Source organism: Pseudorasbora parva, chromosome 9 (assembly GCF_024679245.1).
Source record: "Pseudorasbora parva isolate DD20220531a chromosome 9, ASM2467924v1, whole genome shotgun sequence".
NCBI lineage: Eukaryota > Metazoa > Chordata > Actinopteri > Cypriniformes > Gobionidae > Pseudorasbora > Pseudorasbora parva.
In genome coordinates, this window is record NC_090180.1 from 36,074,250 (window position 1) to 36,094,739 (window position 20,490).

The 20,490-nt window shown below is 38.1% G+C and overlaps 1 protein-coding gene across 1 annotated transcript in view; it reads left to right on the plus strand.

The window, feature by feature from the left end:
- Positions 1 to 20,490, plus strand: part of clstn2a (calsyntenin 2a) — a 318,427-nt gene that overhangs the window by 173,941 nt on the left and 123,996 nt on the right. The gene's annotated exons all lie outside the window — the stretch shown is intronic.

Below are 20,490 nucleotides of genomic sequence, written 5' to 3' on the forward strand. Positions count from 1 at the left end.
CCTTGTGGAAAAAGAACACTGTTGTGTTTACAACTGTGACAATGAGCGTTTACCAGGATCAACTAAATGCTGGATTTTCAAAAGTATATGAAGTTTGTGGCTCCACTGTTGTGGTAAACTTACACAACGTTCTTGAATTAATAATTTATAGATGCACTTCACATTTTCGACTTTACATTTTCACACACCTTAAACGTGATGTGGAACTGTGATTGGTTGCGTTACATGTCAGTCAAACATCCTCTTGGGCAGCCCTTGTCCAGTGAAAGCTGCGATAGAGTCCAGACCTTCTCCTGTCTGTCTGAAGGTGTGGTTACGCAAGACTAATCCCTGAATACGTGGTCTTAAATTTGTGCAAGTATGAGGATGCACACCATCTGCCAAACTATGACTGTCAGCCTGTAGAAGTAAACAGCTTTGTCTTGGAAGTGCAGTTATGTACAGAACAGGGTTTTAAAACTAGACAGGGATGTCTCCCCAACAGTCTTTCTTTCCTGACTCCTCCTACTTCTTCCCTTGTGCTTCACTCAGTGCAGCCTCCTCCTCAGGGGAGACAGGGAGTTCTATTTTAAGCATTGATGTTTTGCTCTCTCATGTCCCCCCATGGCTCAATTTCCTTACTCTCTGCATTTTGAAAAGCACTAGTTCTCTGTAAGCCCCACTGTATTATTGATACACAAGCAGAAGTTTGCTGTAAAAAGCCATGTTCACCAGTCCTGGCGCAGTGTGTGTGTGTGTGTGTGTGTGTGTGTGTGTGTGTGTGTGTGTGTGTGTGTGTGTGTGTGTGTGTGTGTGTGTGTGTTTGTGTGTGTGTGTGTGTGTGTGTTTGTGTGTGTGTGTGTGTGTGTGTTTGTGTGTGTGTGTGTGTGTGTGTGTGTGTGTGTGTGTGTGTGTGTGTGTGTGTGTGTGTGTGTGTGTGTGTGTGTGTGTGTGTGTGTGTGTGTGTGTGTGTGTGTGTCCGTGTTTATAAATGTGAGAGAGGAAGAAAAACTGTGCAAACTATTTTCTGACTGACAAAATGTACCACTGACATCATACAGCTGCAAAATAAACTAGTTAAAGCAGAATACATAATATCCTATTCTCATTCTTTTATCAACTCTTGCTGTATACAGAGCAGGAAATGAGAAAGTGCTCTTGTTTTATAACGGTATCATTATTTTCCTACACTTCATTAAAAACTGAAGACCAAATTGATGCGCAGGACATGTATGATGGTCTGCCATATAATTACTTTTCCTAATTTGATTTTATGGACAAGCAAAAAGGTCTAGATAGAAGGTGCAGATTGTTATGCTTTTTGTAGCAGTGAGTAGAAGCTGGTGGAATGCGAATCAAAAAGTGGGACACAGGGAAAAAATCCAGACTTTCAAATTTGGCTTGTTCAGAAAGAGCCAGAGGGCTAAAACACACTGCCTGACGCCATGCTCGGTCAGGTTTAGACTTTAAATCTTATCATTGTAGGAAACCTCAGACTATACTCATCATCATCATCATCATCATCATCATCATCATCATCATCATCATCATCATCATCGTATATTCTCATAATCATATATTCTCTGGCTCTGACTGAGAATATATATATATATATATATATATATATATATATATATATATATATATATATATATATAAAATTACATTTCTCATTAATGCCTTTATCTAATCAACCAATCACATGGCAGTTGCTTCAATGCATATAGGGGTATTGTACTGGTCAAGATAATCTCCTGAACTCTAAACTGAATGTCAGAATGGGAAAGAAAGGTGATTTAAGCAATTTTGAGCATGGCATGGTTGTTGCCAGATGGGCCGGTCTGAGTATTTCACAATCTCCTAAGTTACTGCTATTTACATGCACAACTATTTCTTCGGGTTTACAAAGAATGGTATGAAAAGGGGAAAACATCCAGTATGCGGCAGTCCTGTGGGGGAAAATGCCTTGTTGATGCTAAAGGTCAGAGGAGAATGGGCCGACTTATTCAAGCTGATAGAAGAGCAACTTTGACTGAAATAACCACTCGTTACAATCGAGGTATGCAGCAAAGCATTTGTGAAGCCACAACACGCACAACCTTGAGGCGGATGGGCTACAACAGCAGAAGACCCCACCGGGTACCACTCATCTCCACTACAAATACGAAAAAGAGGCTACAATTTGCACAAGCTCACCAAAATTGGACAGTTGAAGACTGAAAATTTTGGAAAATGGAAAACGGAAAAATGTTGCCTGGTCTGATGAGTCTCGATTTCTGTTGAGACATTCAGATGGTAGAGTCAGAATTTGGCATAAACAGAATGAGAACATGGATCCATCATGCCTTGTTACCACTGTGCAGGCTAGTGGTGGTGTAATGGTGTGGGGGATGTTTTCTTGGCACACTTTAGGCCCCTTAGTGCCAATTGGTCATCGTTTAAATGCCACGGCCTACCTGAGCATTGTTTCTGACCATGTCCATCCCTTTATGACCACCATGTACCCATCCTCTGATGGCTATATATATATATATATATATATATATATATATATATATATATATATATATATATATATATATATATATATATATATATATATATATAAATATATAGAACCCCAAATCAGAAAAAGTTGGGACAGTTTGGAACACACAAATAAAAAAAGAAAGAGGTGATTTCTAAATTTACTTTGACTTGTATTTCATTGCAGACAATATGAACACAAAATATTTCATGTTTTGTCTGCTCTACTTCATGCCATTTGTAAAAATGCATCCTTTCCTGTCATTTAGACCTGCAACACATTTCAAAAAAAGTTGGGACAGGAGCAATTTAGGGCTAATAATGAGGTAAAACAGTTAAATAATGATGTGATTTGAAACAGGTGATGTCAACAGGTGATTGTAATTATGATTTGGTACAAAAGCAGCATCCAAGAAAGGTCTATTCCTTTAGGAGCAAAGATGGGCCGAGGATCACCAGTTTGCCTACAAATACACAAGAAAATTATTGAAATGTTTTAAAACAATGTTCCTCAAAGAAAGATAGGAAGAGTTTTGGATATTTCACATTCAACAGTGCATAACATAATTACAAGATTCAAGAAATCTGGAGGAATTTCAGTGCGTAAAGGACAAGGCCGCAAGCCTAAGCTGAACAACCGTGATCTCCGATCCCTCAGGCGGCACTGCATCCAGAGTCATCATTCATCTATAAGCGATATCACCACATGGGCTCAGGACTACTTTGGCAAACCTTTGTCAAGTACCACAATACGTAGTTACATCCACAAATGCCAGGTAAAACTGTACTGTGCCAAAAGGATGTCTTATGTTAACAGTGTCCAGAAGCGCTGTCGACTTCTCTGGGCTCGGAGGCATCTGGGATGGACCATCACACAGTGGAAATGTGTACTGTGGTCAGATGAATCAGTATTTCAGGTATTTTTTGGGAGGAATGGACGCCGTGTGCTCCGGACCAAAGAAGAAAAGGATCATACAGACTGTTACCAGCAACAAGTCCAAAAGCCAGGGTCTGTCATGGTATGGGGTTGTGTCAGTGCCCTTGGCAAAGGTAACTTGCACTTCTGTGAAGGCACAATTAATGCTGAAAAGTACATAGAGATTATGAAACATAATATGCTGCCTTCAAGAAGACATCTTTTCCAGGGACGTCCATGCATATTTCAACAAGACAATGCAAAACCACATTCTGCACGCATTACAAAGTCCTGGCCGCGGAGGAAGAGGGTACGGGTACTTGACTGGCCTGCCTGCAGTCCCGACCTGTCTCCAATAGAGAATGTGTGACCCTGTACCGTTGCCCACCTTAAGACTTGTTTGCAGGAGGAATGGGACAAAAATTACACCTGAAACACTTCATCAATTGTGAAAAGGAATGGCAACATTATAAAGGGGTAAATGCTTTACTGTCCCAACTTTTTTTGAAATGTGTTGCAGGTCTGAATGACAGGAAAGGATGCAGATTTAAAAATGACATGAAGTTGACCAGACAAAACATGAAATATTTTGTGTTCATATTGTCTGCAATGAAATACAAGTCAAAGTAAATTTAGAAATCACTTCTTTTTTATTTTATTTGCATTTTCCATACTTTCACAACTTTTTCTGATTTGGGGTTATATATATATATATATATGTGGCATTAACAAAACAGAATTCAATTATTTGGAATTATTTATATGAAAATTAACCATGAGCACACAATTTGTGACAGGCCTGATGTAAACTATGGGTCTCACCATACTCTCTCACAGGGAGTGTTGGTACTGACCATTCAGTGTCTTTCTCCCGTTAAAAAGCAGTGAGGAGAAGGTTGAGGAAAAGGCAATATTCCTATGCAACTCCCTCAGGACTTGACATTAAAAAGTATTTGCTCGGGAAAACTAGATAAGAGAGACAAAAGAAAATCACAGCACTAATACCAAGGCAGAGAAAGAACACAGACCTGCCTTCGTCTTTTCATTTACTATCGCCATCATTAATATGCTGCCATTTGGACTTGTCCTGATAATCCCCCATGGTTCCGTCCTCAACACTGCGTGGGAAGGATGCTGTTGTTCACAAGTCACTGGCCCAGGTGACCTTTAGGTGCCCTTTACCAGCCCCTTGTGTGCAATGATGAGAGGGCCGCACAATGAAACCGTTATCTGTAGTCAAACAGGAAGCGGGTAGTCTACATGCTGATACACTTTACTAACTTGTACCACCTGCCAGATTACACCAGAGAGATGGTGGGGGACTTGCAATCTTAATTTATACATACTGAGAACCTGTTACATTTGGCTGCATGTTTAATACAGGAACAAAAGCAGTGATTAATAAGAACCAGGAACATAATTATTCTGCTTTTGTGTTGCAATAAACAAAAAGTCTTCCTATTATAACAAATTAATTCTGCAATTAAACAAGGTGCTGATAAGGCATTGACATTATGGATTTTGTTGAATATAACATTGGTGTGAAGTGTTGTTTTTGGTCAATTAATAATCAAAACAGGATCAAAACTATTGTAAAATATTGCAAAAGTATTCACAAAGTAATCATCTGTTTATTAGATGGACTGTGATTGTGCACCATTGCACTGTATATGCAAATGTCATCCCACTACCAGGACTTCTGTTTATTTGATGAATGTGACTTTGACTTCATTTTCTTTAATTCTGTCAGAATTCTACCCATTGGTGGGGACTCTCACCGTGCTGTCTATCAAACCGACTGGGAATGGAGGGGAAATGATGCTGTTAATGATTTTGTAACTGTCAGGTTTTTGTGGTGGGCAGATTTGCTAAGTGGAAAGGGAAACAGTGGTCACGCTGTTGCCAGTGTGTCTCTTAGGTGAGGCTCTTCTCTTCCTGTGGGACACTGGGCTGCCATCTGCTTCCAGCCTGGAACTTCATCCTCTATTAAATTCTTAATAACAAGCCAATTTAAAATATACAGCCATTCAGCACTGGCTGTTTAATATGTAAATATCAAATTAACCACTTTAATGGGTGATTAAGGGGTACTGTAAAGGTATAAATCAAGTTATTTTGCTGAAAAAAATACACTGAATATATGAATATAATTATTTATTATGTATTTTTTAAATGTTTTTTTGGAACTTCCAGTTTTAGCATGTGTACTAAGGTCTAGGCTATATATATATATATATATATATATATATATATATATATATATATATATATATATATATATATATATATATATATATATATATATATATATATATATATATATATATATATATATATATATATATATATATATATATTGGTGTTATTTTTAACTGCCAGTCATTATACACTATAAGCACTTACCTAAAGGATTATTAGGAACACCTGTTCAATTTCCCATTAATGCAATTATCTAATCAACCAATCACATGGCAGTTGCTTCAGTGCATTTAGGGGTGTGGTCCTGGTCAAGACAATCTTCTGAACTCCAAACTGAATGTCAGAAGGGGAAAGAAAGGTGATTTAAGCAATTGTGAGCGTGGCATGGTTGTTTGTGCCAGTTGGGCCGGTCTGAGTATTTCCCAATCTGCTCAGTTACTGGGATTTTCATGCACAACTGTTTTTTAGGGTTTACAAAGAATGCGGTGAGAAAGTAAAAACTTCCAGTGTGCGGCGGTCCTGTGGGCAGAAATGCCTTGTTGATGCACTCGTTACAACCGAGCTATACTGCAAAGCATTTGTGAAGCCACAACATGCACAGCCTTGAGGCGGATGGGCTACAAAGCAGAAGACCCCAACGGGTTCCACTCATCTCCACTACAAAAAGAAAAAGAGGCTACAATTTGCTCGAGCTCACCAAAATTGGACAGTTGAAGACTGGAAAAATGTTGCCTGGTCTGATGAGTCTTGATTTCTGTTGAGACATTCAGATTGTAGAGTCAGAATTTGGCATAAACAGAATGAGAACATGGATCCATCATGCCTTGTTACCACTGTGCAGGCTGGTGGCGGTGGTGTAATGGTGTGGGGGATGTTTTCTTGGCACACTTTAGGCCCCTTAGTGCCGATTGGGCATCGTTTAAATGCCACAGCCTACCTGAGCATTGTTTCTGACCATGTCCATCTCTTTATGACCACCATGTATCCATCCTCTGATGGCTACTTCCAGCAGGATAATGCACCAATGTCACAAAGCTCGAATCATTTCAAATTGGTTTATTGCACATGACAATGAGTTCACTGTACTAAAATGGCCCCCACAGTCAGCAGATCTCAACCCAATAGAGCATCTTTGGGATGTGGTTGAGCGGGAGCTTCGTGCCCTGGATGTGCATCCCACAAATCTCCATCAACTGCAAGATGCTGTCCTATCAATATGGGCCAACATTTATAATGATTGCTTTCAGCACCTTGTTGAATCAATGCCATTTAGAATTAAGGCAGTTCTGAAGGTGAAAGGGGTCAAACAAAGTATTAGTATGATGTTCCTAATACTCCTTTAGGTGACTGTATAACATTATTTTGAACCGATCATTATTTTAATGATCTGAGCGCATGGTTTGAAGTGCCTGCCGCAAGTGCGCTTGTGCAGGGCATGTGCAAAATCATTTGCTATTTAAACAATAGAGCTGAAACTAGCAAAACAAACTTGTCACGCTAGTAATTTTGGATAGGTTAACAATTTTCTATCTACAGTAGTCTTATCTTATAAACTCAAAATTTGTATTCTATGACGCAACCACCAAAATGAGATGTGTGAAGTTCGAATCCATTGTGGACATACATTTTTTTGTGTGATTCATATGCACAGGTCAGTGTTTACCAGATATTTTTTGTACATACAGCAGCATAATATAAAAGTCTATGGTCTTTTATTTTATAATTAACTTTCAAACAAGTAGGCCCTCCTACCCTCTCATAAACACTGATTGGTTTATGTTTTAATGTTCACAATACAACCCCTAATCATTAAGGGACTATTATCCGTTGACCTTGCATTCATGACTTCTGATTGGTAGAAGAGTGATACTCTTCAAGACACTATAACATTAAGATAGCTGTGTGTGTGTGTGTGTGATGTAACAGACTGAATTACACAGTAAAATCCTTCATGAAAAATAGCTCCATGGCTGTTGTTTAATTTTAATTGTTACAGTGCTTTAAATTGTTCTATTAAGTGCGGACCCTGGCACGGTGGAAATAATGGTTTAATCAGGGGCCATTTCCACCTCATCAAGAGAAATAAACTGCTGGCAGCGGTCCAGTGGTGTAGTCCCAGAATTGCATTGTGAAGTGAGATAGATAGAAAAAATGGACAGATATGGAGATGGAGAAACAGCTGATCTCTGAGGTGGAATCTGTGTCTGTGATTTGTGTGTTTTTCTCTGAAAGTGTAGAGCAGCAAAACACTCATGTTTTATTTGACATTCAGAAGTCACTTGGTGTGTTTGGCCTGGCTTGATCAAGTTCCTTATGGTTCGTTTCTTGTCCTCTTCTCATCACTATGCTGTGGACTCTTCTCACCATTTTGAAACTGACAGAGGTCATGGCCTTACCACACATATAACATTCAGGCCTGAAAACCGTTGACATCACCCCTTCTGTCCATTTTAGAATAAGTTCCTGTAAGAATATGAGCGTGAAAAGACTCTTGAAAGGTGAGGGACTCAATTTTTTATATTATCTTAAAGGGCTAGTTCACGCATGAATGAAAATTGTGACTTACTTTCGACAGTGAAACACATAAGAAGAAGAAAAAAAGAAATTAGGTGAAAAAGGAGTTTCAAATCATGGAACACAAATATATATTTTTTTAATATTTTATGATATACACTACCATTATAATGATATCATGTTTAATTATTTGTATTGACCAAAAGTGGCAATGAAGGCATCATTTTGAACTTTCTATTCATCAAAGAATCCTACAAAATGTAAACAGTCTCCAGAAAAATATGAAGCAGCAGTCATTTTCAGCATTGATAAAATGAAAAAAAATTATTCTTGAGCAGTAAATCAGCACTTTAGAATGATTTCTGAAGGATTGTGTGATGCTGAAGGCTAGAGTAATGGCTGCTGGAAGTTCAGCTTTTGCCTTTAGTTGACGTTGTATTTTGAGGCAACTAAAAACGGCTGCACCATTGACCAACTAAATCTTGGTTTAAAGTCAATGGCACAATTTATTTGTTGCGATTTAAAGAGCGCATTACTAATGTGCGCCTATTGGCGGGTGAAAAACATGCATACACTCTGCTTATTACACACAGGGATGTGCAGCAACACACAAACCTTTTTAAATATGAAAAATGAAATGATTCAAATGTAAAAGTTTATTATTGTGTACATGAATATAAAAATGCCTACATGTCACGGATAGTCATTGCATTTTCTAGAATTACCTGTTTGCAGTAATGACGCGCAAGCAGGCGTCATTGGACGAGCAGATCCGTTTTCTCGTTAGAGAATCATTCTGTTTGTCCACTCGCAAATTCCACCATCTAAGCTGCGAATCCGCCATGGCGTGAGTGCTAAAAAAGGGGCTGGCTTTTAAAGGGAATTGGAGATGAGACTCTGAATGGTTTACTACGTTATGCCCAAAACACACCCATGACTCATTAAGAGAATAGGGACAACCCTTTTAGACCATGCGCAGGCCGTCGATCATTTTTCCTATCGTTAAGCAAACAAAAGTGGATTCGGACACGTCCTTCATGCACTTACGCCATGTGCTTTAGACCACTCAGAATGTTAAAGCAGCACTAGGTAACTTTTCAACCTTCATAATTTATTTTTTAAGACTCTTGTGATGATAAATCGACTTACAATAGGTTGAATGACACATCTGCCATAGCCTGATGGGGTCTGTATCGTTTTTAATCGTACTTTTAAACTTCGGGTTTCGGGTAGTAACCCGAGAACAAAAAGAACTACAAAATTCGACTGCTTTACGGCATATACGTCACTTCCACCAACACCCACACTTCCTTAAATTCGGACGTGCGAGCCCAACTTTGTTAGTCAGGATAATATAGTCATGTCCGAAGCAGCACAGACACATAAGAAAGAAAAGGTTTTGTTGGAGGAAAGCAATAAGAGGAAACGAAAAAGTGATGGGATTAAAGGCAGGACGAGGATCAAAATGTGACCAGTGTTTGCTCGTCGGCGTGAGCTGAAGGAGGCGTGCCCGACCGATGCTGTCATGCTTGTTACGGTGAGCTACCACTCAAACATTGAACTGAAGTATCATATAGATTCTGTAAAACGGTAACCAATAGACTACTATAATGACGCTGGCTTGTAAACGTGAGCATCGTGATTATTTGGCGTTTGAAAAAAATAAAACCCATGAAATTATATTCATATGACATGCTGAAACATATGCCACTGACTGTAACGTTACCTGGGATGAAGACATTTCACACGCGATGCCAGAAGAACTCGAACTCCTCTTGCAGTGTTCAGGGGAACTGTTAGCGCTGCACCGACCCGCGGCGCCACTTTTATGAAGTTATTTGGCCCGCACCGCACCACTGTATATATTTTTACAACCCGCCGCGCACACGCGACCATTAAATAGACATACGGGGTCCGCGGCTTATGAGACGAGCCACGCATCACTAGTTCAGGGCTATCAGGGTTGTCATGTCAACAAATGCACGCGCGATGTCATCCTCTGTTGTAGGATTACAGAGCTTACGACAGTAGTTGAGGACATTATTTTTTCCAAACTGTAGGGGGACCCCGAGAGCAAAAGTAGCCAAGTGCGGCTTTAAAATAGGGTCCTCTGATTATAAATTCTGATATCATCACCGCAGGTTTCATCAAAAGGACCATGTCTAGCATTACTAGAACTTAACCAGCACTACCTATTATGAACCAGCTTGAACCAACATGTAAATGTGTTTTAAGCAAGGTAAGAAACAATATGTCTAGAAAATACAACAACTGCAAACATAGTGCTGATTGTGTTACAGTGCGAGATATAAAACATTTGCTAGGGAAAACCATTTCAACGAGTCTAATATTAGTATTTTAGTACTGACAGCAAACGATGTGCAAATACATTTGCAATTCAGAGTGTGGAAGTAAAGCATTATTAATTAAGTAGAAAAGGTCAGGGGTGATGCGTCTGAAGATTTTTTTTCGGTGTGTGTGAAGGCCGAGTATGCTAACCCACACTCAGAATGTGTTTTCTGCATTTAACCCATCCAAGTTAGTTCACACTGTGGACACACACACCAGTCTGACTCTCTAACCATTAGGCCACGATTGCCATGCTGGGAATAGCAGTGAAGCAGTGACACCATTTCAACACGGTTCAGCTGAATGGAAGATCTGAGTTTGTTCTATTGCAGAAGGGGAAAGGATGGTTCGCACAGATATGGGGGAGCTGTCAAAAGTTGCTAGTCGTATGCTGAGTTTATGGTTTGAAAGTGGATTGATGGTAGTAGGGAGCGAGAAATCGTTTGCTCACATTTCACTGTGACCAAATCTATGCTTCTCAACATTTTAACCTTCATAAAGTCTGTCATGATGCTCACTGAAAGGTGTAGACATCATTTCCTAACATGTTAGAGCTCCACGTCTAAGTTTTGTCAAGGAATGAGTGGGGTAGTTGTTAAAAAAGAAAAAAGAAAATCCTGTCATTATTCATTCACTGTCTTGATGTTCTAAACCTGACACTCTGTTGCAGAACACAAAAGGAGTTACATGAAAGAATGTTTATTCTGATAAATTCAGTACAATGACAGCCCGTTATGATTAACTTTTTCAAGTGTAACCAAATTACCAAACTACCAAATTATCATGCCATATAAATTATTGGCTGATAATAGAGTGTAAATAAACAAACATATTCATACCCTTGGTAAATATGAACAAAGGCAGCAGTGAAAATAAATGTGGGTTGTTAATCCTTTTAAGCTTTTGTTTTAAACATTAATAAAAAAATCGAACCTTTTTCAAATGGGGGGAAAATCTCATTATGGAATAAATGTTTTTCTCTAACACACAATGCTCACAATTAATCCTACCCTTTTATTCAAATATGACAGCTCTTCTTCTATAATTTCTTATGAGTTAAAGAATACCTGACAAGAGATCAGAGACCATTCCTTCATTCAGAGATCCTTCAGATTCCCAACTCCATGTTGGTGCTTCTTCTCTTCAGTTCAGAACACTCCCCTTCTATAGTTATTAGACAGGGAACTGGGATGGCCATGGCAGAAGCTTGGTTTTATACTCAGCAACTAATTGTTTTTTTTTGATTTTGAAGTTTTTTTTTTGTTTTTTTAATCGCTATCTTGTCGGAAGGTTCAACCATGGCCTATTATATGATTTCCAGCTGAGAGAGTTAGGCTTTGATTTTTAATCTGTTGGTATTTAATAGAATCCATGACGCCGTGCATCTGAACAAGATGATCAGGATGTCCGGAAGAAAAATATGCCCACAACATTAAAGATCCAGCAGTATATTTAACAGTGGGCAAGGGATACTTTTTATCCCTGTGTGCATCAAACCCATCTTGAGTGTTTTGCTGACAAAAAGCTCTTTTTTTCATCTGACCATAGAACCCGTCCCGTTTGAAGTTTCAGTAGTGTCAGTTTCTTTTCAAACTTTCTATGGTCAGATGCAAAAAAAAAAAAAGAGAGATTTTTGTCAGTAATCACTCAAGATGGGTTTGGTGCACACAGGGATAAAAAAAAAAAAAAAAGTACTCCATGTAAAATATACTGCTGTATCTTTAATGTTATGGGCCTGGTTTTCTGCCAGATCACAGACATCTTGTTCAGACACATGGCATCATGGATTCTATCAAACAAAAATAAATAAAAACCTGACCGCCTCTGCTAGAAATCTTATAATGGGCCAAGGTTGGCTCTTCCAACATGGCCATTTAGTTTTTCAACAAAAAAACAAAACATAAACCTAAAACATAAAAATCACGAAAATTGGGCACTGAGCACAAAATGAAGCTTCAGTCATGGCCATCCCAGTTCCATGACCTGTGGTGAACTGAAGAGAAGAAGCCAAGGGTAGGAATCATTTTGAGCTCAATTGTATATACGTAACTGTACGTTCATAATAGATTAGATTTAGATCGTCTTTGCTGTCATGTGTCATCTAACGCTCACTTAAAGGTAATCTTTAAGAATGCAGATAATTTAATTACAATGTTAAATGTAATGTTTTGCTAATCTCAATGAACATCCATTTTCATTCAGTGCATTATAATTTTGTAAAGCCTAAATTCACTTGTGGCATTTAAAATGATTGGTTTTAGTTTTTCATATATTCATATATATTCATATATTTCATATACACAATTCATAATTATTGGATTATTGTTACAGACCATTTAATATTAGTACATCATAATATTTAAGCAATTTTAACAGTAAAACGGTGGCAGCCACCTATGATTATGCTGTTGTAAAGTTATACTGACAGTTGTTTTTCATCAAAACCAATCAAAGTACTTGAAAATGATAAGCAAGCTGTATGGTTTTAAATAATGACAAAACTTTTCATTTCTGGGTGATCAGAAATTCTCACAGGGTGCTTGCTGGCAGCCAATGACTGTTTGTTGCCTTTAAACACTGATTTTCAGTGTTTTCTTATTGATTCTGGACTTTACAGGTCGATATCTAAAGGTTAAAAGGTCTTGAAGCTTAGTTCTGGATGTTCCGAAGCACATCTTCTGCACTGACTTTCTTTAAACGAACATTGGGTGTTTGTATTATCTTCCTGTTGCAAACTAATGGGGATTTCATTCATATGATGATATTAAAACATGTTATATTTAGCATTTTATATGGATCTCGTCACTATACCTGCTTAGCATTTATAATGTAAACATCCATTATTATATAAAAATAGCCCAAATCACACACAAATCTTATGCCATAGTTATCGTGTGTTTATTAGCTTCTTATTTCACTTGTAGAAATGTCGAACAGAGAACAGGATGAGGGTGAATAGAGGACAGCATCATGCAGAGGGCTGGAGTTATGGTCACGCTGACTCACGTGAGATGATTGCCATCTCCAGATATCGAATGAGCGTGTGATGACAAATCAGGAAGAGGAGAGACAGAGCTCACTGTGTGCACTGTTTCAACTCTTCAGATGCATAATTCAGTGGGAAATGAATAGAAATTGTATTCTATATGATGAAATACGGTGCAAAAATGTGATAATAAATCAATATTTCTCCAAATATGCGCACTTTTGAACTAAGGGCCATAGCACATGCTGTTCAAATTCCAGTTCAAATTCAAGTTTAAAAATATCTTATATTAGAGATCGATTATTTTGCACTCCTTACATAAATTATTAAACGAATGTCACTGCAACCCAGTTTTAGGTCAAATATCGAAGCTAGAGTCTTTAATCTTTATGATGATACTTAGTTTGCCCAGATAAAGTAAGAGTGTGATGTTTTAACGTGCAGTGAATGTTGAGTAACAGTAATCTGGGGCTATCGGTGGTATTTGACTGCAAAGGGGTTAAGAGAGTAAAATATGGAATGTGATGTCAATATTAGCCAATATTAGTCGATACAACTTCATTGTCAGCTAAACTCCAGACTTGGATTAACTAGTGACCTTTTGCACAAAGCTGGTTTCCCAGTTGGTACCCAGGTAAGTTCGAGATTAATTTGAGCAAACTCTGTTTTTTCGGGCTCAAGAAGGTGGATTGGTTTTTATCAGTGTTCATCACCATGGTAACTACACAGCTATTTTGGGTTAGAGATCACAAACCCAAATTGGACCAATCAGCTGCAAGAGAAGATGCAATAAAGCCACACCCCCTGTATCCCTCGTTCCAAATTAAAGCACTTTATAATGAAAAAAACCCTTTATAATATTTATATTAGCATATTATAATCACTTTGAATTCATATAATATGTTAATATAAATATTATATTATTTGACAAGACATTCAAAATTATTTTAAACAACGCATATTCATTTGAAGTCTCTGTGAACCTGTAATTATTAGACGTATTTCTGCCTTGTAAACACATTTTATTTCATAAACATTTTCAAATCTCTCAATCTTCAAAAGAGAAGTGAATCAAATAGACACTGTGATTGGCTGTTTGCCACACGTGTCACACATTCAGAGTTAATCGCAAACTCCGGATTTGTTGACAGAGAATATTTATACCGAGCTTTGAGAAACGTTTGAACTTGATCTAAACCAGGTTGGATTTATCTGGATTTGTCAACTCTAAACCTACTTTGGTGGCCATGCTTGAAGAACATATACCTCTTTATTGTAGCAGCTGAATAATAATAAAAAAAAAGCATATACATAGAAACGGATTAAAGCCTGAATGTTTTGCAATGGTTTTAGCAGAGTGCACAGGGCATGAAGAGAAAGTTGTGTTTTGGCTGCGATGAGGATGACTGGTTAAAATAGACTTGTTTCAGTGGCTGGCAGGGCTCTCTCAGTTCTTGGCACACACCGATGGCTGTTTGATCTTTCGAGTGGAACAGATTGTCAGTGTGTTGTCACTGGGAAAGATAATGTCTAGGGAAGCCAGAATGGACAATGTAACAGTGTTTTAAATAGACTCACCCACTCCAAAATAAAAACACAAAGGTAAACATGAGTCACCAAAGCAGAACATGTTTGTGATTATTGTGCAAATGCGCTTTTGAGTTTGACGCTCAGAGTTTGACTTTTATGGCCCAGCTAACTGGTCATGTGCATTTCTTTGCCGTTTTTGATGTTTAATCGTATTATTTATTTATTTTTCTTTTACAGAGAGATTAATTGATACCGCAGAGAGACATTTATCATACGACTGTGTTAAGACAAGCATTCAGCATACATCTGGGATAGAATGATATCGTAAACTCAGCATATTATATGTGCAAGGCTTATATGTGCACTTGGCCTTAATGCAGTTAATAGTGGGACAAATCAACTAGCATCCCATTTCCAATTACTTCGGAAAATAAGGAGTAGATTTTCCAACCAGTCATTACATTTAAGTAAATGATGAAATTCCCCTTAGGGGTCAATAAAGAGCTATTTATCTGTCGTTCTCAACAGTTTCTCACAGAGTGGCATAGGGATAAGCAAACAGTAAATTTGTATCATCTGTGGGAGTTCAGTTCTAAAATGATTTTTTTCAGTCAGTGAGTGTTTCAGGGCTATTGTTTGATTGTATTTTCTTCAATGGTGCCTTTGTTTAAAGAAAATGTCAGACTTCATGGTGTTGTTTCTGATGAGCTAATCAAGAAACAGTAAAATAAGAAACAAAACAGACAACAATTATACTTATCGTGCAGCAATATCTAGATCTTAGATGTTTCATAATTTTGTTTACTGTGCCTTCAGGCAACAAGTGCAACCTTTGTGAGTTCTTTTTATAAAACATAAAATCATAAAAATGTTTCATGAATGGTGATTATTTATAATTTTCTAGTGTATTTCATCAGCTAGTATAGTTGAACAGAGCTTTATAATAGTATGACCTCGCACCAGCCTGTGTAGATTGTATGCTTAAACTTGCTCACACTTAACTTTGTGCCCAAATATTTTCTGAATGTTTTCACGCATATAATTGTGTTAACAGTGTCCTATGTGAACATGTTCTGGATTTATTTTTTTACAGTTTTTTTTGTGCAAATTGTGTTTGAATGTGCGGAGGGAAAATGTTGTATGCACATCATTCAATGTCAAATTTGAATAGGAGGAGAACATTTGGCATCTAACTCAAAATAACTGCTTTCAAAAGATCAATCTTTATTCATAAAAAAATTCATTATGTATAAAGGTCAAAGAACATTCGGTGCAAACTCAAATAAGCTGCATCTATCTTTGACTATGGAAACACAACAAACAACAAACCAATTTGTTGGTGGTGGAACAGTGCAGAACAAGGAGCATCCATTAAGTTGGCCTAACAGGGCATTTTGTATGGAAAATAAATAAATAAATAAATAAATAAATAAATAAATAAATAAATAAATAAATAAATAAATAAATAATATATATATATATATATATATATATATATATATATATATATATATATATATATATATATATATATATATATATATATATATATATATATATATATATATATATATATATATTATAAATTCATTCATTCAGTCAGTCCTTCTATGGCTGATTTTAGTAGGTGAATTAATATAATAATGTAAATGTAAACTCATTGTCTGAATTTCTGCATTATAATGGAATCATAAGCTACAAGTCATACAAATAATTAGGGACATTGACTGATTAGAATGAAACACATCCAAACTGGGTGAAGGGGTCCACAATATTTTGCCCCTTACAAGACATACTATCATAAAAGGGAGAAAAAGATAAACTACATCAATTAATCCTATGCTTTAACTCTCTATCTTTCCATTCTCACACAAGTGAGTGACTGAAGCTTGGAAATTGCTGCTGTCACTTGAAAACTGGAAGGCTCATTCCCCCGTGGACAGCAGACACAGGGTGGGACAGACTGGAAAGATTGCTCTCTTGTCTCCTCCTTTTGACAGATTTATTTCCTAAATTAAGGTCTACTGTACAGTAGAGGTGACAGTTAAAGGCTTAAGTTATGTTTTAGTTGGGATATTATGAAAGCAAAAAGCGTATGCATGTATGTATGTATGTATGTATGTTTGTGTGTGTGTGTGTGCCTTTGCTATGCTTCCTGGAAGTAGGGGTAGTGTGCCGCCCATTGATTGAATGCGAGACTCCGGTTCCGTTTACAGCTGTTTATTAACACCGTAGAACTAAAAGTTCAGGTAGACAAAAATAAAAGACAGCATCAAATACTGCAAACGTTACATAAATAGCATGGCTTAGCACTGTTGTTAATGCTAATAAAGAATACAGAATAATACTGACCACTTTAGCCTGCTTCTCAACCAACGGCAGAGACATTTCCCAGAAGCAATCTTCACAGTCAACAATATGATTTTTTCAGCTTACACACAGTTGAGGTAAACACTATGAAGCATGGACTAATAGTCAAGAAACAAAAAATAGCAGATAACATCACCGCTACATGTGAGCTTTTTCCTCTGAGTTTCGTTTTCTGAACGTACCGCGGCTAACAGACGCTACTTCCGGTTTTCGTCATGTCAAAATAAAAGCATGTACACTTTTCAAAATAAACTCAAAAACGGCTGCATTTACACTCCCACCATCACACGATGTGTGATTCACAAAAAAAAACATTGTTAACAGAACCTTGTAAAAGATTTATGCAAATACACAAATAAACCATGTCATTGAAAAGCTAACCTACTTATTCAGCCTCAAGCAATAGTACTGTTTTGTGTATTGACCTTTCTATGTAAACTGGCTTATTTAAGCGTGTGCCTTTACTGTCTAGTGTTGTGTCACTAAGGAGCAGTTTGAGTTTTCTGACTCTTCCGTCAGCTCCTTGGAAGACTTCAACTACCTTCGCCAACTTCCACTGATTTCTTGGTGCGCCATCATCTTGCAACAGTATAATGTCATTCACTTTAGCATTTCTCCTGTCTTTGTTCCATTTGCTCCTCTGCTGCAGATTCAGCAAATACTCTTTTCTCCACCTGGTCCAAAATTCATTGGACAAGAACTGTACCCTCTTCTGGTAAAAGGATGCTCTTTTACCTTCACTCTGAACAGGAACTTATCAGAGCTAATGCACCATTGGACCCCGAGAGCCCTTTCCATCTTCTGCTCACCCAAGGCCATGTCCAGGTCAGCTTCAGCTTCAGCACGTTCTTGATTTGGAATTGTTGAAAGAACCCTCTTGTTGTTGGTAATGAATTTATGTAAGTGGAGTTTACCAGTGTTGCAGAGGTCTCTTGCCTCTCTAACAAGCTCAATAGCTTCTTCTTCACTGTCCAAACTTGTTAATCCATCGTCAACATAAAAGTTGCGCTGTATAAACCTCACTGTAGCTTCACTAAACTTGCCTTCTCCTTCTGCAGCCAGGTGTTTAAGCCCAAAGTTTGCACATCCGGGTGACGATGCAGCACCGAACAAGTGAACCTTCATGCGGAACATTGACGGTGGAGCTTCCATATTGCCTCTTTCCCACCACAGAAATCTGAGATAGTCTTGGTCCCTTGGTGCAACATGAAATTGATGGAACATCCGCTCTACATCACACATGATGGCTACTTTTCCCTTGCGGAAGCGACATAAGACCCCTACAAGGGTATTTGTAAGGTCTGGCCCGGTGAGTAGATGCTCATTCAGTGATGTATTGTGAAACTTAGCTGAGCAATCAAATACAACACGAATCCTTCCTGGTTTTTGGGGATGGTAAACCCCATGGTGAGGGATATACCACGTGGTGTGATTGATTACCTCTGACTCTGGAACCCTTTCAGCATCACCTCTTGCTATGATGTCCTCCATAAAAGCCACATAATCCTTGTGATACTGATTATCTTTCTTAAGACGTTTTTCCAGACATCTGAGTCTATGCTCTGCACATACTTTGTTGTTTGGCAGGTTTGGTCTCTCTTCCTTGAAAGGCAATGGCATTTCGTAATGTCCATTTGGCTTTTGCTTAATTCCTTCTTTCAGCTTCACCAAGAACTTAATATCATCTTGTGATTTTAGACCTTCTTCACTGGACTTCTCAGTAAAATCTGCCTCAAAGACCTTGAGTATATCTGCTGGAGTGATCATTTCTTTGACTTGAGTTCTACAAACAAAACGAACCTCAGACTTGAGCTCAGAAAAGGGCTTGGCAGCTGGCTGAACTTTCTTTATGATGATACGGTGGCTCACACCGATTTCATCCTCATGATCATAATCAACTTCAGTTCTGCTGTAGCCGATAATGCTCCAACCCAACACAGACCTTTGTGCATATGGCTGGTTTTCATTGCCTGAGATGACATCTCTGGGAAGTAGGGCTTGTGGACAGTTATAGCCGATTAACAATCCCACTTCACAGTTGAGCTCAGGAGACATTTCATCAGCCAAATGTTCTAAATGGGGCCAGGACTTTGCGGTTGTGCTTGTGGGTATATGGGATCTGTTTGCTGGTATGTAATCTCTGGTATAGGTTGTTGGGAGTTTGATTTTAGTGTCAGAGCTGATGCCTCTTACCTGCAGTCCTTGCACCTTTTGGCTATTCACCACCTTTGTTTTTGATGTTATTGTGGACACTTTAAGTTTTACTGGCTCTTTCTTAGCACCCAATGTTACAGCTGCATCCTTCAGGATGAAGGTTGTATCGCTCTGACTATCAAGTAAAGCATACACTAAAACTTCCTTGTCTGGTTCCATTGTCGTGGAGACATAGACTGGAACAATAGATGAAGTGTGAGTGCTGCTCTTCTCTTGAACAACTCGGTTAGAGGTAACTTGCTGTATTTCAAATGATTCAGACTGTTGGTTTTTGTCTCCTTTGTTTTCATTTGGCCTTTCTTGTTTTATTCTTACTCCTTGCTCTTGGTCTTTCTTCCCACGATCTTGATGTAAGCAAGTAGGGTGGAGTTTTCCACACAAGTCACACACACTCCTGGATGTACAAGCTCTGGAGTTATGGCCAGTCCTAAGGCAGCCAAAACATAATTTCTCCAGTTGAACAAACTTAACTCTTTCTTCAACTGGTTTTTCTCTAATCTTGAAACACCTATGGAGAGTATGTCCTTTCTTCTTACAAAACATGCATGTGATGCTTGTCTTCTCACTTGTATTAGTAGTAAAAGTCTTAGCACTAAAACTTTGATTTCGTTGATACTTAGACTGATCTCGTTCTGTTGGCTTTGATCTTTCTTGGTCAGTTGACTTCACTGCAAACAATGATGTAATGGGGTTGCATGCAATTCGAGCTTCCATGTTGAGAAATCTCACGAAGTATCTAAAGTCAGGGAACATTTTGTGTTCATCTTGATAAATTGTAGCTTCTCTATTCCATCGTGAGCTCAACCAATCCGGGAGCTTGAGCGCAATCCTTTGGTTTTCCACACAGTCATTGAGAGTTTTTAGACCTTGAACATATGGCATAGCGGATTCAACACTGGTCAAGAAA